The sequence below is a fragment of the Tympanuchus pallidicinctus genome, unplaced genomic scaffold (genome assembly GCF_026119805.1).
Source record: "Tympanuchus pallidicinctus isolate F22 unplaced genomic scaffold, pur_lepc_1.0 scaffold3, whole genome shotgun sequence".
NCBI lineage: Eukaryota > Metazoa > Chordata > Aves > Galliformes > Phasianidae > Tympanuchus > Tympanuchus pallidicinctus.
In genome coordinates, this window is record NW_026294747.1 from 35,132,543 (window position 1) to 35,138,863 (window position 6,321).

Genomic DNA, 6,321 nt, shown 5'->3' on the forward strand with positions numbered 1-6,321 from the left:
ACGTTAGCAACCCCTGGGTATGCAGGCAGATGAGGGAATTGATCCATCTGCAATTTAACCTGGCAGCAAGTGGCTGCTTTCTATCCTAGCTGACTCTGCAATGCGGCCAAGTCCACACCTACGTGAGCACTAATGGAACAGGGCCATCACCTCCAGCAGCACCACAGGATCAGGTGGGCCTGAGCCGATCAGGAAACTACACCTGCAGGAATCCTATTCCTGCAGCCATTCCACAGGACTTAGAAATGTGCCTAGAATTTGAAAAAAAGGAAATTCTCTTAGTGTGTGCGGAAAGGCTTCTTGCCATGCTTTTACCATGCTTTTATGATGCTTCTTGGGTGTGATTCAGAATTCTTCAAACAGTTTTCATGTGCTCCATCAATTTTTGTGTTGATACAGGCATGTGCAGTGTTACCCAAAGTGCTGACTACTCAGGTTGAAAGAATTAAAAACATTTTACAGGAATTTGAGAAACAGTATGTGATCTCTATTTAAATACCAGTCTGGTCATGCTGAAAAGGTAAAGCCAGAGTTATGCAGAAAGCTGATCTATGCAGGTTTACCTGCACACAACAACATCCTGTTCTGTGCACAGTCTGTGCTCAGTGCCGTGCTACCACTCCACTTAACAATGATCTAACCTTCTGGAAAAACTTAGTGCAGTGACAGAATTACCTTATTTCTTTAAATTGTTAATATATTATTGTATAACCAAAGTGCTCCAGTCAAAGAATTGTGAAAAGGCTTTACAAATAATAAAAAAGACAACTCCTTTGTTCATATTGCTGAGGAATCCATAGTGACTGGTATGAGTTCAGCAGGATGACCATCTTAGCAGCATCTACCAAAAATTAAATAAATAAATAAATAAATAAAGCCATATGCCTTTGCAGTGTAGCTCTGGAAACAGTTCAGATGGTTCTTGGATGGCACAGAAGCTAATAAAAGCCATATCCCAAAACAGCAGGAGTGCTGTGGCTTTGAAGGTATTCAGTACAAAATGACACCTAAACTCTGAAGCAGAAATCTTACCCATGATACCAATCTTTTGTGCTGCACTGATCCCCATTCCCTATCTTGTTCTATTTGTGTCCCATGCTCCTCCCCGCTCACACCACAATGCTTGCTGCCTGCTTGTTGGGCCACGATCTCCTTTTCCCCTGCCTGATGTATGGCATCCTCATGGCAGGAGAAAAGTTGCTATGTCTACAAAGATCTACAGCTCTTAGGACAGATGTGAGTGAAGTCTGGAAAGGTCAGTGTGCATAATGTTAAAAATGAGTGATGTTGGATCATTTAGCAGAACTGGAACTAAGAGCTGAATGGAAGTCTCCATCTGCCATGTGGACATCCTAGTTACTGGGCTAGCAGACTAGAGATGAACACTACGTCTTCTCAGTGCTCTGCTGTTAAGGCCCAGTTCAATACTCCTTCACTATGTTTCCTCTGACAGCTCACCCCACCTGGGGAATTTACATCTTGCCTGTTTGCACACACTCCTATATGCCTACAGAGCAATAGTAAACCAGGTCAGTGAACTAAATATAGCCCAGGAAGAGTAAAATTACAGTATAGCCAAGGTAATCTGACAGCCCTTTAGTAACATCATGTTCCTCCCTTCCCTCTCCATACTCCTTGGAGCTTTGGAGCAGCTCTGATCTCAGTCAGGCCCTTCCTCTGCTTGACCAGTCTAACTAGCAAAAAAATGACACAGGCTAAAGGAAGAGAAAGTTGTTTTGGTAAGTAAGATGCACTGACTCATAAGCTGCTTAGCTGGCCCAAAGGAGGATGCAGGAGTCTGAAGCCAGAACAGAGTGGAGTCTCAGGGTTCTCAGGAATGATTTCCTTTACTAAGAACAAAAATTTCCTTTACTAAGAACATCTCACATTTGCTCCCAGACATGCACTGTCTGTACTCAGCTACTCCTTGTATATCTCATTTTTCCTGTTTTTTTTTCCTTCATTTTTCCTCCCTACTGCCCTGTTTTATTCAGCTTCATTTTTAGCTGTTAAACTCTTGCATCAAGGATCACCACCATCATTCTGAGTCTATAGGACCATAGGAAAAAACTGGGAATCATTCCATGCGAATGAGGAAACTACGTCACTTTTGTAAAACAGGCCTTCAGCGTGCCTAAAATATTCACCTGTAAGGCCTCATAGTGTCAATAGATGGTGCTGTATACATATTTTTAGGAATGCTTTTTGGCAGAGATTTTTCAATTATCGTTTGAGTCTGATATCCGTGAAAAACCAGAAGCCACATAATTTAAATATTAGGCTTTTCTCAGAGAATCACTGCAGAAATATCAAGACTTTTCACTCTTTGGCATCATGTCACGTAGTACAATATGTACCTTATAAATAACAACTGCGTGATTCAATGAATGCAAGAATTCGATGTATGCAAGTGCAGTAGTTCTGATATTTTTATTAGCTTATATACATCGAAAAGTGTGAGAAACTCTTCTCCTTGCACTTATCTCTCTTGAGAAATTTTCCGGACTTCTATTTCTAAACCTATTTACTGTCAATTTTCTTCACATAACCTCTTGTATTGTTCATGTGGAGTTCAATAAAACATCTTGCAAGCAAACTGGTCATCAAAGTCAGCTTTCCTATATCTTACTGATTGTTTCCTCCTTTTGTTTAATCTTTCAGATGAAAGTATTTTACTTTCTTACATACTTCATTTCTTGCAGACTAGCTCCTGCACTTTGTCAGCAACAACCCCATGCAACACTACAGGCTTGGGGCAGATTAGCTGCAAGAGTGGCATTAGAGGAAATAAACCTGGGGGATGTTCATCAGCACTCAGCTGAACATGAGCCAGCAGTGTGCCCAGATGTCCAAGAAGGCCAGTGCCATCCTGGATTCTATCAGAAATAGAATTGTCATCAAGAGCAGGGAAGTGATGATCTCTCTGTATTCAGCACTGGTGAGGCTGCACCTTGAGTACTGTACTCAGTTTTGGGCCCCTCACTACAGGAAATACATTGAGACCTTGAAGCATGTTCAGGAAAGGGCAGTGAAGCTGTGAGGGGTCTGAAACACAAGTCTTATGAGGAGTGGCTGAGGAAGCTGGGGTTGTTTAGTCTGGGCAAGTGAAGGCTGAGAGGTGATCTTATTGCTTTCTACAGCTACTGGAAGGGAGGTTGGCAAGGTGGGGTTCAACCTCTTCTCCTGTGTAACTAGCGATAGGACTAGAGGGAATGGCCTCAAGTTGTGCCAGGGGGAGATTCAGGTTGGATGTTAAGAAATACTACTTGTCTGAGAGAGTGATCAGGGGCTGGAATGAGCTGCCCAGGGAGGTGGTGGACTCACTATCCCTGGGAGTGTTCAACAAACATTTAGGTGTTGTACTGAGTGACATGGTTTAGTGGGAAACATTGGGGATAGGTGAATGGTTGGATGATGTTAGAGGGCTGTTCCCAACTTGGTGATTCTATGATTCTGTGATATAAAGTTTCTCTATTCCTAACTGAAACTGTTTTAAGGAACCATATCAATAAAGCCATACTGATTTTGGTTGATTAGGTGAGTGGGTGTTGTTGGTGGCATTTTTGTTGTTTTGGTTTTGTTTTTTTTGTTTTTGTTTGTTTTTTTTGTGGAAGAGCACAAAATTACATTTTAAAACAATAACAATAATATTTACCTTTTATTTCTGTGGAAAAGTAGGGATTTTAAGTGTAATGTTTTCAGAAGATTAAAGCTGAAGAAGAAAAATTGCTTCAACATTTTATTACAGATCCACTCTAAACAGCTTTGTAATTAATGGAGACTTTTTACCTGTTATGGAGATAGATCACTCCACAGCCAAAAAAAATGACCAAACTGATCATAGTCCTTCATGAGCACAAAGAGGATGTGAGCTGTAGAACTGAAAGAACAGAGAAAAGAAAACAAAATATAGATTGGCATTGTCTACGTCTAGTAACTTCTAGCCACTATGAAGAACAGTAATTTCCATCAAAATATATATATATGTTTCTCAGTGTGGAATAGACTCCTGTGAATTCCAGTGCATTATGGGGCTGTATGCAAATAATATAAATGTCTTCAGATGGCGGGGATTCTGAAAAGCCACACTGTTGCAATTGTAAATATCCTGGCCTCCTTCTGCCACAGATGCTGAAAATGTATGCATATACATTGTAATACAATTCAGCACACTTCTACACTTCTTCCCTGGAAAATAATCTCTTTCTTTTCTTTTCTTTTCTTTTCTTTTCTTTTCTTTTCTTTTCTTTTCTTTTCTTTTCTTTTCTTTTCTTTTCTTTTCTTTTCTTTTCTTTTCTTTTCTTTTCTTTTCTTTTCTTTTCTTTTCTCTTCTCTTCTCTTCTCTTCTCTTCTCTTCTCTTCTCTTCTCTTCTCTTCTCTTCTCTTCTCTTCTCTTCTCTTCTCTTCTCTTCTCTTCTCTTCTCTTCTCTTCTCTTCTCTTCTCTTCTCTTCTCTTCTCTTCTCTTCTCTTCTCTTCTCTTCTCTTCTCTTCTCTTCTCTTCTCTTCTCTTCTCTTTTCTTTTCTTTTCTTTTCTTCTTCTTTTCTTTTCTTTTCTTTTCTCTTCTCTTCTCTTCTCTTCTCTTCTCTTCTCTTCTCTTCTCTTCTCTTCTCTTCTCTTCTCTTTCTTTCTTTTCTTTTCTTTTCTTTTCTTTTCTTTTCTTTTCTTTTCTTTTCTTTTCTTTTCTTTTCTTTTCTCTTCTCTTCTCTTCTTTTCTCTTCTTTTCTCTTCTTTTCTCTTCTTTTCTCTTCTTTTCTCTTCTTTTCTCTTCTTTTTCCATTTTTGAAGTTAATTTTTGTGGCATTATACATACATTCCATCTTTGTACTTGTCTGCTATGAATGACTAAATGCCTGTATAGAGCTATACTGAATAAGAATTTTGCACTACCTAATGCCTCATTTTTCACCCTGCCATGAACCAAGACCAAGAAGATGTAAGAAGAATATATTTTCTAGCAGAGGTAAAAATTGTTTATCCTGAGCCCTGAACATTTTGAAGGAGTTTTTCTTCTTTGGTTGCATTCTGTTACTAACCTAACCATCTCTCTTTTATAATAGAGTGTAGGCAATCATTCCTCTACACAAATACATTATTGTAAAAGGATACATAACTAGACAGTGTTATCTGTAACTCCTATAGGGTGTAGGAGTCACCATGAAGAGGCTCTTTCATTCCTGACACAGGGATGCATAGAAATGTTTGCAAATAAAACAGTACATTGAACAGAGTTTCATATCCCTAATTTGGACTTAAAGCCAATGAACTCAGCTTTTTCCTAAACTCTAGTCCTTCTTTCTTATTTTAAAACATCTAAAACATGGAAATGTGGGACACTTCAGGGAATATTCTGAGATAATTCTTTTTTTTTTTTTTTTTTTTTTTTGTTCATTCTTCTCAAGTCTTAATATGTCTTTCTTTAAGAGAAACCCAGAATTTCTAGCCTCCCCTTTGGTCTATAGTAAGAGTTTTATTTGCCCCTAGTTTGGCAAAATAAATAATAAAATAAAATAAAATAAAATAAAATAAAATAAAATAAAATAGCATTTATTAATACACCAGAAACAGAAAAGCCTTTCTGTTGACATCACAGCTGAAACCAGAAATTTTCTTTTTCCATGTTGCATCTTAGATTTTTTAGTTTCAGAGCTGCCAGTTTTAATTCCTGAGTTGCTGAAGGCAGGATGAATACTTTGAGATATCAACTCCGTAGTAAAAAATCTTAAGCCTATTAATGAGTAACTGCAATTGTAGGAACTTTATGGGATACTTCTCCAAAGCAATTTTACCGCTATTCTCATCTCAGGTATTGATGAGTCTGAGGTAAAAATACCAGAAGGCCATTTACAGGAGTGCTTCCATCAGGGCTAGCTGTGATAATTCTTGCTAGGGAATACTAAAACATTTTCTGAGATTCAGAAAAATCTCAGTTTAATTGAGGCCTTGTTGGTAAATTGTGACTGAGAAGGATAGAAAGCAGATTAGCTAACAGTGACCTCATGCACGTCATTCCTCAAAGGCTAGCTCTGCCACAGCAGGGCAGCACCAGGCTGGGTGCACAAAGCAGCTCTTGTCGTGTCTTGTCACTGATACAATAATGGCTATCAGGAAGGACTTCACAGCGCGTCTTGTTTTGCTAGAACAGATTGAATGACACTTTCTAGGTGCCTATTTCTGGTGACTATTAGTCATTATTCTTTGACTTTTGCTCCTCATTTTGTTTCCTTTTCTCCTTTTTTTTTTTTTTTTTTTTTTTTTTTTTTTAACTTTTCATGTAATTCTTACTCTTTTTTTTTTCTTTCTTTTTTTTTTTTTTTAACAT